Below are 15,647 nucleotides of genomic sequence, written 5' to 3'. Positions count from 1 at the left end.
TCATGACAGCGTTAAATGGTTTAGCATAACACCCACATAAAGTTAGTGACATATTAGCAGCACCCCTGTCATCAACCAAGATGAATGGGCTAAAAAAATTCATATTACTTCATTTATAAAAGTCAGCAGAACTACAGATGTATCAGATACATTACAAAAACACGCTCGACAATAAGGCATCGTCAAAGTTACGGTGGTACCTTCGGCTATCTATGGAAACTTATATGTTGTCCAATGCCGCTTTATGGAGGATCTGGTTTCTGGAGTTGCCATTGACTCTGTAAACACCATTAGTAATCAGTCAGGGGAATTCTATCAACAGCAAACTTGGTTTAGCAGACAGGATGTTTGCCGTTCAGCAGAGACAAGACTAAGGTAGTCATGTTATTACATGTAACTCCAATATGGTGCAAGCATCAAGGCATGGAGTAGGTGTGGCCCAAGAGTTCCCCAACCACTTACAAATACACACAAAGCTGGATCGGTTCACTGGACCCAGGCTACACAAGTACTGCCAGAGGCAGACAAAGCTTTATGAGTATGAGACCTAGAATGCAGGGTGTTGGCTGCAGGGACCACTCAGCAGTACAATAAGGAACATCACTCAGCATGCTTCTGTTGGTTACGTGTATTGTTTATGGCATCTGCACACAAATGCAACCCAATCTGCATTTTTTTTGCACCAGATGCAACCACCACTGGACAATGTGACAGCATGGGACTCAAAATTACCAGGATATGATGCTAAAATCACCCATGATGCTTAGTCACCTAAAGACCCTGAGAATTTATGTGTGAACCTGTTGGCAGAAGAGCACGAGAAACATTCAAATACTACTTTACACCCTAGGCTCACATGGAGTTTTAGTAAATAAAGAAAAATGTAATTTATTTAAGGAGCAGGTAACATTTTTATGCCACTCCATTAGTAGTAAGGGAATCAGACCAAGTACAGAGAGGATGAAAACTATCTGTAAAATACCATTCCTCATGAATTTCTAGTAATTATGCTATTTTCTCAGTGCAATAAATTTTACAGAAAACGCATACCCCTAGCAGCACAGGCACAAGTTCTCCTAAGAGATACATTGGCTGGTAAGGATACAGAAGGAAAGAGGATTTTAAAATGGATGGAAGAAATGCAACAGTCATTGACCCTCACAGCTGACACAAGCAACAAGGCAATAGGCAGAATTCTTCATAAGAGTATACAGGGACAACATTGCCCCTTTAGCTTTTTCCGAGAATTTGAAGCTTCCCAGAAAAACCTGTCATCATTTAACCAAGATTTGTTAACCATGTATGAATCAATTTGGTACGGTACTTCAAACTAGACATAGAGGAATGGGAGTTCAGGATCTATACGGATCGCTGGCCACTGGCAGAGGCAGTTAGAAACCCAAGGAGAGACTACCCTCCCTGCCATTTCAGACAACTCATTTTACTGTACAATTTTCAACAATTATGAAACAAATTAAGGGGAGTGACAATATAGTCACTTTATCCTGTCAAGGATTAATGCCCTGTCAAACCCTATTGACATGGCGTAAATCACGGAAGCTCGGGACAATCATGTTGAACTAAGACAATTGTTAACAGACAATGCAAGTATTCTTAAGTTTCAATATTTCCAAGTACCTACTATGAATTGTAAATTCTGTTGTGACACATCGCAGGACTGTGCAGGGCCATTTATTTCTAAGCCATAGAGTTTGACTATATTCAGATGTTCGCACAGCCTGGCACATCCCTGATTGCTGACAGTGGTCTCAAGCTGTGTGTAGACTGTCAGAGGAGTAGGATGGGAAGACATGTGAGCCCACCATTAGGCAAGTTTGATATCCCAATTAGGAGGCTACAACACATTCATTTGGACCTCATGGGACTGCTATCAGTGTCTGTTGGCTTCCATTACCTTATTACAGCAATTGACAGGGTCTCGATCGGTAGAGGCAACCCCATTTGCAGATATTAATGCAGAACTGGTGGCAAAAGCCTTTATGGCGTTGTGGACTCTTCGTTTTGGGTACCCTATAGTCATAACAGACCAGGAAAGACAGTTTGAATCTGCGCAGTTTGCCAACCTTCACAAAATGTTCGGTGCAAAATGAATTTTCACTACCACCACCTACCACCCTCAAAGTAACGAGTTGGTAAAGCGGTGGTACCACAGTACAGATGATGTGCCACGGTGGATAACGGCAAGATACCCATACATGGGTATTGCTAAGAGTACATTTCACTTTCAAAGAGAATCTTGAGGCAACACTTGCACAAATCTTATATGAGCAGCAGTTGATTGTACCTGTGGAAGTCGTGGGGCCGACAGATGTTCCTCAAATTCCAGCATTCCCAGATCTAGGACACAAGGTTAAAAAGCATATTGCTCACATTTGTGTATCCTCCTCCACCTCTGACTACTACTCACTCACTCATTCACAAGGCTCACTTTTGGCCTTCATATGCAAAGACCTCAAATGTTGCAAGTTTTTAAGTTTGTGTGCGTCCATCACTACATTTACATCCAACCCATCTTCTGAAAGACGAAAACCTAATTTCAGAAACCGTTTTTTGGTGTCGTGTTTACATGTTAAGGTCTGAAGCAGATTTGCTAGCCCATTTTAATATGGCGCCTGGAGAACAACTATCACAGTTTATAATTTAGTCAGCACAATCGCTGTTTCTCTTGAATTAGACGAGTTGTAAAAAGCTTCAGTCCAAATATCTACTAATCCTTCATTGGACAAAAAGCCACTAAGTCCATATCAGCCGATTTTTTTTAATAAGACGAAACCTGACAGCTCAAGCATGTTTCAAAACAGGTTGCATTTACAAGGGAGCGAAAATCGATTGCGGAACTGGAAAAACGGCAATCAGAAGCGGATTACCAGAATAGGTTTTGAAGTGTTTGCATAACCACACAGTTGCGGTATTGGGAAATCGGTTTACGATATCCGATTTTGGGAGCCGCATGTAAACGGATTGCATCAGTACAAGTCCAATGGAGGGGGATGTCTATCACCTCGTTTACACGTGGCTCCCAAAACCGGATTTCGTAAACCGATTTCCCAATACCGCTTTCTGGGTGGTAGTGTAAACACTTCAAAATCTGTTCTGGAAATCCGCTTCTGGTTGCCGGTTTTCGAATTCCGCAACCGATTTTCGCTCCCATGTAAACTGCCAGCCAGTGTGCCCGAGCGATTCTAGGCACGTCAGTCTGGAACCTCGCGGCCGCTACGGTCGCAGGTCCGAATCCTGCCTCGGGCATGGATGTGTGTGATGTTCTTAGGTTGGTTAGGTTTAAGTAATTCTAAGTTCTGGGGGACTGATGACCTCAGATGTTAAGTCCCATAGTGCTCAGAGCCATTTTGAACCCATGTAAACGCAACCGGTTTTGAAATGTGCTTGGGCTGTCAGATTTCGTGTTGATTTTAAAAATTTTCAGGTAATATGGACTTTGTGGCTTTTTGTCCAGTTAAGGATAAGTAGATAGTTGGACTGAACCTTTTTACACCTCGTCTAATTGGAGAGAAATTGCGATTGTGCTGCCTAAATTACAAACAGTAAGTGCTCTTTGCCTGGCGACATGTTTAACTGGGTTAGCAAATCCGCTTCAAACCTTAACATGTAAACGCGACAGTGAAAAATGGTTTACGAAATTCGGTTTTTGTCTTCAGGATGAAGTGTCGCACGAAAAGATAGAGTATGTAGCAAGTCCTCCAGATCGACCTAAGTATGGTAGATAGCGGGAAAGATTCCAGCGGAATCAAAAAGTTTGGCCTCTTGTATTTACATGACCTTTGTAGGATACAGAGATAACAAGTACTTCAGTCTGGAACCGAACGACCGCTACGGTCTCAGGTTCGAATCCTGCCTCGGGGCATGGATGTGTGTGATGTCCTTAGGTTAGTTAGGTTTAATTGGTTCTAAGTTCTAGGCGACTGATGACCTCAGAAGTTAAGTCACATTGTGCTCAGAGCCATTTTTGTGCAAGTACTTCAGTTTTCGAGACCTTACTATACCTACTGCACACATGTTATGTCGTGTCACTTATTATGAATAAATTAGTTCTCTTGAGTATAACAGTGTGTTATATTTACCAACAGAAATATCTAGTCAAACTCAGGAACTATAAGCTTTTAGTCTCAAAATGAGCTAAATTATTTTGAGAATATAATTACAGAAACACACAAGTCCATAAACCTATGACTTATCGTAGAAGATACGTTAAAGAATAGCAAACCTATATTTATAACATTATAGATTTAGAGAAAATTTTGACGGTGTTGACTTAAGTACACTCTTTGAAATGTTCAATGTAGCAGTGATAAAATATACAGAACAAAATGTTATTCCCAGCGTACACAGGAATCAGACTAAAGTTATAAAGATTGAAAGACATTAAAGAGGAGCAGTAGTTATGAAGGGAATGTTTAAGGAATGTAGTCCATCCAAAGTGTCACACAGAAAGAGATGTGTCAGAAACTGAGAAGACGTTTGGAAAAAAACATAAAGTGCAGGGAGAAGGAATAAATGCCTTGAGATTTGCAGGTGACACTGGTATAAGTAGACAATAATAACATTAAGATCTAATACCTCCAAAGCAGCTAACTCGAAATCTAGGTCCACACAAATCAGTTTCTGTGACAACGAGCGCTCAGTTGGCATGTATAGATACATCACCAAAGCCGGCCGGAGTGGCCTTGCGGTCCTAGGCGCTACAGTCTGGAGCCGAGCGACCGCTACGGTCGCAGGTTCGAATCCTGCCTCGGGCATGGATGTGTGTGATGTCCTTAGGTTAGTTAGGTTTAATTAGTTCTAAGTTCTAGGCAACTGATGACCTGAGAAGTTAAGTCGCATAGTGCTCAGAGCCACATCATCAAAGACAGCACCTGTTCTGTACTTAGCGTGATCGGAGCGACTTTGTGTAGTATTGGTGACTTTGAGCAAGCCGCATTTCCTTTCGTACAACTGCGTCGTATCAATTCGGAATATCTTCACAAGAAGCCCTGAAGCGCCAAAAACTGCTGGATAGTGCTGCCATCTGCAAGTGTCTTCATCATTTATGTCCTACTTCGGGTGTTCCCGCCAATCGTCTGTTGCAGCGTGTTCGTCAGAAAATTTCTGTAGTGTCTCACGGAAGGAAAAATATAAGCAAACTCAAGTTATTATAATGTTTAGCTACATTATTCATTAGTCTGATGCTACAGTATGAGTGTTTTCTCACTGATGGCTTTTATACATCAGAAGGGCTAATTAAAATTGAAAGATGCAGGAGTGACTTGTTGCCATGCTTTGGGGGATTTTTCAGTATTACTCGGAATTTTTGTTTGAGAAAAAAGGAGATACTCGGTATTGCGGTAATTAATAGCAAGAGCAAGCAACATTAATGTTACAAACTGACACAAAAGAAATTTCACCCTATTCATATTGTACCTGTATTCATGCTACTGATTTGCTGTATACGATACTAATGCAGACGACGCTACGAACATATAAAAAACGTAGCAAATTGCCATTCCTAGTCCCTACGCCAACTAAATAGATGATTTGTTGGAAAATATGCTTCTAGAAATTCGTGAGAAGAAAATATTAGTTCGCGCAGCAGCTAACAAATAGCCTATTATATTCACAGAAATACCGTCAGGAACAAATTGCCTAGAAAATTTCATGTACCAGTGGATGGAGAAACTGTATTCAATAAAGGAGAGGAGGATAAGTTCGCTGCACATCTTTTGACAGTGTCTGAATATGGATTCCCACTTTCTTTGCCTGATTAAGTTATCTCTACCAAAATGGTAGCAGATGGTCATTCTTCCAAAATAGCTTGCCAGACAGAGAATGGATCACTTCTCGTACAACACTGTGAAAAAACAAGAAATAGATTTGCTCAAAACATCACAAGAACTAGAGCAGCCATTGATGAGAGGATGATCAATGAGTATTTTGATCACTTGTCGAGGGAGCTAGTAGGCATTCCTCAATCACGTTTGTGGAATTATGACGATACGAATTTAGTAGATGATCAAGGACCTAGAAGAGTCGTCATCAAATGCGGTGTTAATATCCTGAAAGGATATGCTACACGCAAAGTCATGTACATTGCTAGTTATGTGGACTAATGCTGAAGGGAAACAAGCACTTCTACAAACCGTATAAAAACTGATGCCAGATATAACAAAAAAAAAAAAAAATCACGATGGGTCATGATTCGATTAAGAATGTTTCGAGGATTGGTTTTCGCATTTCGCCAATTTTAAAGAAACAGTATGGTAGGTAGAGGTCTGAGCCCACTATATCCCAGATTAACTTTTTATTAGATTTCGGTAAAATTTCAGATCCATTGTCCACATGGGTTAACAATCACGTTATGAATGTTAATTTATGATGGTGGCCTTAATTTCATAATTTTCTTTTACATATGATGGGCAGTAAGGAGAAAAATTAATGAGGTATGATATATCATACAATGGGCTGTAAGGGGTAGATTTCCCCACCCAATTTTATCGCAAGTAAGATGTTGAATTTTTCGTGATTATCACTGATTACACGAATAAATGAAGAAAAAGTACAATAATAATTTCTCGGATGGTCCCGGTAGGCCACTCGTGGCCGGAAGACGGAGTGCTTTATTTTTTTAGGTATTTTAATGGTCGTTTTATTTATATTTTAAGGTTACATTATTTATTTATACATTAAGTATACGTGGAAAATTCATGTAGTAGAACCAACAAAATAACTGTATTGCATTACATGAATGAAGTAAGATATTGCTATAATAAAAAACAAATGACAAAAGTAATACTTTATTAGACAACTTAGTCTTCTTAGCGCTGACGATACAAAATGAAATATCGCTTTGGGTGGAGTCCCACATTGCATTTTACACAGTGAAATTCTGCTTATTTACCACACTGTCCACATCTTCTTTGCATGCTCTGCTCAACAGTCATGTGTCCAGCATTATCAAATCTCATGTCTTCTTGCCTGTGACAGAAATCTTGGCCTCACATTTCTTGCCTTTTCAATGTTGGACGAAGTCAGAATTGAAAGTATAATACGTCTGGTAAATTTCAGCAAGCTTACATTGTTATTCAGCTGCCAGTATAGGGTCCACATATTCACAACAGCATCATTTATGTAGAACCTGATTATTGGCCAGTACCATTTCTTTGATCTTATTCTAACGCATTATAGACTTCGTAGATTGTCAAAAAGATCTGCCCCTCCCATGTGGTGATCATATTCCTGTACAAGGGAAGGTTGTGGTACAGAATCCTTCTTTCTTGATTCTCTATTCCACCTCAAGCACTTTCACCTAATAGACCTTCATCTAGTACATTTGTCCCCAGAGTTAGTTGACCATTGTCACTCCATCTTACAAGTGTCCTAGAATTCTCCACATCATGTAACACGTGGTGCCTTCTTTATATCTGGCATAGGTGCTTTCCCCAAGCGGTCATTTCTCAGGGTTCCTGTGCATTTGATTCCATTTGAAGTAAGAGATTCAAGTAGGGGCAAAGTATTTATCAATGTACACTGTGCTGTTGTGAGAGATGTAGCCCACACAGAGCTTTTCAACTACAGAATGTCCCAGTGGCTTAGGGAATCTCTTTGACTTGCTCCAACATATGGCTCAAATTTGATGAGATATCCATTAGATGTTGCTAAACACTACCATCTGAAACCACAGCGTATTGGATTGACTCTTACAAACTGTTTCATAAAGTGGTGGCCATAATAAGGCTCCACAGTCTCATCCAAGGAGGAATTTGATCCTAGAGGCTCTATGATGTCTTGAAATTTCCTATTTAGATGTGAAATTGGTGGTCAAACCTTATCTTCTTTTCCAATGCTGTCATTATCTTTGACATGGAAGAATCTATGAATTTTGTCAGAAGTACTTCTGGAGATAGAATTCGAAACAAGGGCACTGTTTGTGTCTGGCCTGGTCTCCCAGTAGATACGTCTATGCATGACCTCTGTCTCCTTTTCCAAATTATAACTGAAATAAATCGGACCAACTGCAGGAAAATGACTTCTTACTGCCCACAGTATGATATTCCACACGTAAAGATATAAGCCAGAACCACAACAGAGCAAATAAACTACCCTTTTCCAATTTGTGCTTATATATTGAATTTCACTATTGAAATTACTAATCCTTAATAATATGAGCGATATTATGAACCAGCACATCATCATTTTATTATTATTGACCGCCTGTCGATGACGAGAAGCAGCACTAGAAAAAATTCTTTCCACCAGGAAATAAACTATCCTGACCTCCACTGCTGCTGTTAGTTTCAACGATGGAACTATTTCAGTTGTTGAAAAAGAGCTTCTGAAATAAAATATGCCTGAGAAGGGCAAGCGTATACGATTGGATATAATTAGTTAAGGTTGTGCAGAGAAAATAAGCTAGCTCCCATTGCTCTACTATCCAACTCTATACACACTTTCTGCAACCACTTGTCGTTGCTGCCTTTAGAACATTAAAACGTCAGTGGAGCAAAATTTTACATGAGCAGAAAGGTTTGACAAGAAGATTGAGATTTACTACTTTTCCAGAGGAGACCTTTCGTTCCTTTTTTAGCAAACATATAGAAAAGTTGAAAGAGTGTGGATGTAAGAATATAAAAATAGTTTCTCAAAGATTGTTATTTGTCCAATAGACAGAAATGTTGTGCTGACTTGTTTTCTTTCTGACTTGATGGATGATAACATTCGTAGCCTGGTGGAAGAAAGTTTCAAAGAACATCTGCAGAATACAAGATCATACACTACTGGCCATTAAAATTGCTACACCACGAAGATGACGTGCTACAGACGCGAAATTTAACCGACACTAAGAAGATGCTGTGATATGCAAATGATTAACTTTTCAGAGCATTCACATAAGGCTGGCGCCGGTGGCGACACCTACAACGTGCTGACATGAGGAAAGTTTCCAACCGACTTCTCATACACAAACTGCAGTTGACCGGCGTTGCCTGGTGAAAAGTTGTGATGCCTCGTGTAAGGAGGAGAAATGCGTACCATCACGTTTCCGACTTTGATAAAGGTCGGATTGTAGAATATCGCGATTCCGGTTTATCGTATCGCGACATTGCTGCTCTCGTTGGTCGAGATCCAATGACTGTTAGCGGAATATGGAATCGGTGGGTTCAGGAGGGTAATACGGAACGCCGTGCTGGATCCCAACGGCCTCGTATCACTAGCAGTCGAGATGACAGGCACCGTATCCGCATGGCTGTAACGGATCGTGCAGCCACGTCTCGATCCCTGAGTCAACAGATGAGGACGTTTACAAGACAACAACCATCTACACGAACAGTTCGACGACGTTTGCAGCATCATGGACTACCGGCTCGGAGACCAAGGCTGCGGTTACCCTTGATGCTGCATCACAGACAGGAGCGCCTGCAATGGTGTACTCAACGACGAACCTGGGTGCACGAATGGCAAAACGACATTTTTTCGGATGAATCCAGGTTCTGTTTACGGCATCATGATGGTCGCATCCGTGTTTGGCGACATCGCGGTGAACGCACATTGGAAGCGTGTATTCGTCATCGCCATACTGGCATACCACCCGGCGTGATGGTACAGGGTGCTATTGGTTACACGTGTCGGTCACGTCTTGTTCGCATTGACGGCACTCTGAACAGTGGACGTTACATTTCAGATGTGTTACGACCCGTGACTCTACCCTTCATTCGATCCCTGCGTAACCCTACATTTCAGCAGGATAATGCACGACCTCATGTTGCAGGTCCTGTACGGGCCTTTCTGGGTACAGAAAATGTTCAACTACTGCCCTGGCCAGCACATACTCCAGATATTTCACCAATTGAAAACGTCTGGTCAATGGTGGCCGAGCAATTGGCTAGTTACAATACGCTAGTCACTACTCTTAATGAATTGTGGTATCGTGTTGAAGCTGCATGGGCAGCTGTACCTGTAGACGCCATCCAACCTCTGTTTGACTCAATGCCCAGGCGCATCAAGGCCATTATTATGGCCAGAGGTGGTTGTTCTGGGTACTGATTTCTCAAGATCTATGCACCCAAATTGCGTGAAAATGTAATCACATGTCAGTTCTAGTATAATATATTTGTCCAATGAATACCCGTTTATCATCTGCATTTCTTCGTAGTGTAGCAATTTTAATGGCCAGTAGTCTAGTAATACAAACTACGAAGATGCAGAAACGCTTGAATGTTCCTCCTGTTAAGCGCATTTCATACTTAGCGTTGGTCAGGGCTCAACAACGTAGTGGAAGAGACACACAATCATCGTCATTCGTACCAGAAGCTTCAGTATCTAACACACCAATAGGAAATACTGGAAAGAAGAGACCAAAAAAAGCCGGCCGCTGGTGGTCGAGCGGTTCTAGGCGCTTCAGTCTGGAACCGCGCGACCGCTACGGTTGCAGGTTCGAATCCTGCCTCAGGCATGGGTGTGTGTGATGTCCTTAGGTTAGTTAGGTTTAAGTAGTTCTAAGTTCTAGGGGACTGATCACCTGAGATGTTAAGTCCTATGGTGCTCATTGCCATTTGAACCGTTTGAACCAAGACCAACAAAAACAGGCAGCTCTAGTGACAGTGGTGAAGATGTAAGCAACGTTCCATGCCAGGACATTAATAGTGGCTCGTTCATTGACAATGAAACTGAAACAGCCGGTACTGGAGAGTCTGCCATCTGTGCACGACTCATGCAGTAATGATGCACTAACTGTACTCTCTTCTAAAGCTCTCTCTACAGTGGACTGTGTAATCGTCCATCATGAGGAAGAGTTTCACCCTGGGTAAATCACAGGAAATGAAACTGGCTCTGCTCGAGTGAGTGTTGTACAAAAAAGTTGTGTGTTTTGAAAGTGGCGAAAAGAAAAAGATGGAATTCTGTATACATACACAAACTATCTCCAAAAAATGAAAACTCCATAGTTAGAGCAAAACAAAAATCTTTCACACAGTGGAAAGTTCAGGATGTAATAATGACAGCCACAGTAGGATGCTGCTTGGGCGAAGAAGGCCTTTTGGTCAAAAGTTTAAATGCATAGCACTCTTTTTTATTGTGCCGGTCTGCAACTGAAAGTCTCCTCTATATGGTGAATAACAATTAAAGAGAATGCTTTTGTATTCTTGAGCACGAGAAGAACTCGGCACTAAGTCCGGTGTATACAAAATTACTTGTAATGACTGCCCAAACTATTACATTGGACAGACAGGTAGACCCATTAAAGTTAGGTATAAAGAACACATGTTAGGTAAAAATGGGGAAAACGTACATAATTCCACGTTTGCCGAACATCTATGGCTCTTACAGCACACGCCAAGAGAACTGGACGACGTAGAGCTGCTTCATGAAGCGAATAAAGGTTACAAACTAGACTTGCTTGAAGAATTAGAGATTTTCAAGCATCTGTCTCTAAAAGATGGTTTTGTTCTTAATGAACAGGTGTAGCTACGAACCAAAAAATTTTTAGACAGTTTCAAACCCCTCCTTGCCTTAATGTAATATAGTCTGGCTGACCAGAAGTTAATTTTCTTGCTTGTTGATGCCGATGAAATGCGCTTCTCCTGTCTTGTTGGGATTTTACGTATTTTTGATGTTTGTTGGTTGTGATTTTCGATGTGTATGTGTGGTTAATTGACTAGTATGTTTTTATTCACAACGACAGATGGTTTCGTTTTATTATAACATTTTGGTTGTTTTCGCTAGTATGTATTTCACCGCCTACGTTACGCGAGATTCTCGCACATTACACTAGTGCCCTCTCTCGTTAGATGTTCCACAGCGCAAGCTTTATCTGTTTGACACTAGGACATAGGTAAATTGGTTCTATATTTTCTATTTTACATAAATGTTTTTAAATGGCCTGATACGTTTTATTTATTATGACAGAAAGTTTGAATTAACACAACTTTTAATAATTTTTGATGCGCTTATGTATGTATTCATGGATTTTAATATGCGCGAGTGTCTGGCACATACAAGTGCCCTCTCTCGGCGAAACCATCTGCCCTAGTGCTTTCACACTCTTGTCTCGATAGTTCATAGGCGAAGTAATGGCGCTAAACTGTTCGCTTTGACCCCGTGCCCATAGTCATGTCGTACTAATGGAGAAGATGTCTCAATTATTGACGACGCCTTTGGCACAATTGTTTTATTAATCTCCATTACATGATGTAATTTCAGCAAGTAACTAAAGATTTTGTGCCTGTATTACTTTGGTAATTTCACTGTTACTTAAGCTTTTGTTTCTCACTTCCGATGCTATGGCTTTTCTAATGAAAGTGTCTTCCTGTTCAGGATTTTTTTACTTCCGGTGAAGGTATATTTATATGTACTGAAACCTTGGTCAAGAAATTTTAATAAAATTTTTATCCTGCAACTGTTTTTGGTTGTCATCCTTTATCGTGAAGGACAGTTGGGATACACACATTACATTCCGAAGTGTAACAGGATGGCAACAGGAGTGGCATCTGGTCACCCCTTAAATTACCCATGCCAAAACCGTTAATAACCATTCTGACCTCGTGTATATGTGTGACAAAGGCGCAATAAAAAGAAAAAGAAGAAAGAGCCAACTAAGGACATCTACTGGAGATGCAGTAAATGGAACAAAACAGAAGAATAAAAACAGGTTGGAGTGATTTTTTGGAAATCAAATAACGTCTTCAGAATGAAGCTGCCATCGTGCCTGAAGACTAAAGGAATATTTGTGTGTAGGTCAAAGTTCACTTACAGTATGCATAGCTTCTCCGTGTAGCTGTTGACGATTCATTATTGTCAGTTGTAGTAATTAGGTCACAATATACAGCAAGCTGTGAGAATCACTCAGTCCATAAATCTTGTTTGTTGGAAATATTTGGTTGTTGTTTTTCTGAATATGTCACGATTTCTGAGGTTTTGATTAGGGAGGGACATACAGTATTCATAATCCCGGTTGTTTCAAATATTTGGCTGTTTTTCTGTTATTAAAATATATTATGATTTCGGAGGTTTTGATTAGATTGGGATCCAATAGCACAGCTTAAAGTGCTGAAAACGAAACAAGATACTACTTAAATTCATTTATGAATGGCAAGAAATTATGAACATGCAATGTGGTTAGCTACCCATATACGACTCATGATTCGTCATGTTCACTTTCCATCATTCATCACGCAAACTGTTACTAATAGCAGCTCGCTACACAAAACTGTGGACACCATTAAGTGCACTTTTACCATGTTTGTATTACCAGTTCAGAATTATGATAGTGGCACATGCTCTTTCAGTTGATATAAACTGTTTAAGAACTGGAGTGAGGCGTGCTCACCTTCCTCTGGCGCATCGCCAGAGGGGGTCACTGTGCTTAGCGTGCAATCGCTGGCGGCTTTCGCAGAGAGAAGGGCGGTGAGGCGACGAGTTTGAATCTGTCTGTGGTCGCGTGTGTGTGTGTGTGTGTGTGTGTGTGTGTGTGTGTGTGTTCACCGTTAAATGGTATATTGTCAACTTGATCCAAAAGTTCGCATCTTGCGGATTCGTGTCGTGGCTTTCTTGTTGTGTTCCACGAATTTTCCTGTTGTTGTTAACGTGTACCGTTGAATGACAATTTGTTTAACGGTAAGCAACAAGAGGAGCCTTTCGCAGAGCGACGTTGCGTGTTCAATGAGCGTACAGTTGAAATTACTGTTATTACCAAATACGTTGTTGCTCTGTGATTACTAAATACTGTTGGCAAGATTACTACCTTTCGAAAGAGCGCCATTGATATTCCTGTTGTTACTAACGTGCCCCGTTGAATGACAATTTGTTTAACGCCAAGCAGCAGAAAGAGCCTTTCGCAGAGCGACGTTGAGTGTTCAATGAGCGTACAGTTGATATTACTGTTATTACCAAATACGTCGTTGCTCTGTGATTACTAAATACTGTTGGCAAGTTTACTACGTTTCAACAGAGCGCCGTTGATATTTCCTGTTGTTATTAACGTGCACCGTTGAATCACAATTTGTTTAACGGCAAGCCCCAAGAAGTGCCTTTCTACAGAGCGCCGTTGAGTGTTCAATCAGTGTACAGTTGGAAATACTATTATTACCAAATGTTTTACAGCCACAAGCAGTTGTACTCTGTGCTTGTGGATTGGATTGGACTGGATTGTTTGGGGGGAAGAGACCAAACAACGAGGTCATCGGTCTCATCGGATTAAGGAAGGACGGGGAAGAAAGTCGGCCATGCCCTTTCAAAGGCACCATCCCGGCATTTGCCTGGAGTAATTTAGGGAAATCACGGAAAACCTAAATCAGGATGGCCGGACGTGGGGTTGAAACGTCGTCCTACCGAATGCGAGTCCAGTGTGCTAACCACCTCGCTCGGTGTGCTTGTGACTTGGTTGATTGCATAGTTTTAGTTTTTTAATATATATATATGTTGCAGTTTAAGCCCCTTTTATGTATGTATATGTTGGGTCGCAGCAGCTCAGGCGTCTGATTATTATTATTATTATTAGCGTTGTCAGCAAGATAACATTATATATATATATATATAGGGTGTTACGAAAAGTACGGCCAAACCTTCAGGAAACATTCCTCACACACAAATAAAGAAAATATGTTATGTGGACATGTGACCGGAAACGCTTAATTTCCATGTTAGAGCTCATTTTAGTTTCGTCAGTATGTACTGTACTTCCTCGATTCACCGCCAGTTGGCCCAATTGAAGAAAGGTAATGTTGACTTCGGTGCTTGTGTTGACATGCGACTCATTGCTCTACAGTACTAGCATGAAGCACATCAGTACGTAGCATCAACAGGTAGTGTTAATCACGAACGTGGTTTTGATGTCAGTGCAATGTTTACTAATGCGGAGTTGGCAGATGCCTATTTGAGGTAGGGATTAGCACTGGGCAATAGCCGTGGCGCGGTACGTTTGTATCGAGACAGATTTCCAGAACGAAGGTGTCCCGACAGGAAGACGTTCGAAGCAATTGATCGGCGTCTTAGGGAGCACGGAACATTCCAGCCTATGACTCGCAACTAGGGAAGACCTAGAACGACGAGGACACTTGCAATGGACGAGGCAATTCTTCGTGCAGTTGACGATAACCCTAATGTCAGCGTCAGAGAAGTTGCTGCTGTACAAGGTAACGTTGACAATGTCACTGTATGGAGAGTGCTACGGGAGAACCAGTTGTTTCAGTACCATGTACAGCGTGTGCAGGCACTATCAGCAGCTGATTCGCCTCCACGGGTACACTTCTGCGAATGGTTCATCCAACGATGTGTCAATCCTCATTTCAGTGCAAATGTTCTCTTTACGGATGAGGCTTCATTCCAACGTAATCAAATTGTAAATTTTCACAATCAATATGTGTGGGCTGACGAGAATCCGCACGCAATTGTGCAATCACGTCAACAACACAGATTTTCTGTGAACGTTTGATCAGGCATTGTTCGTGATGTCTCGATTGGGCCCCATGTTCTTCCATCTAAGCTCAATGGAGCACGTTATCATGATTTCACACGGGATACTCTACCTGTGCTGCTACAACATGTGACTTTACAAGTACGACACAACATGTGGTTCATGCACGATAGAGCTCCTGCACATTTCAGTCGATGTGTTCGTACGCTTCTCAACAACAGATTCGGTGACC

The sequence above is a fragment of the Schistocerca piceifrons genome, chromosome 8, assembly GCF_021461385.2.
Source record: "Schistocerca piceifrons isolate TAMUIC-IGC-003096 chromosome 8, iqSchPice1.1, whole genome shotgun sequence".
NCBI classification, from domain to species: domain Eukaryota; kingdom Metazoa; phylum Arthropoda; class Insecta; order Orthoptera; family Acrididae; genus Schistocerca; species Schistocerca piceifrons.
Note: the sequence above shows the minus strand (reverse complement) of the source record.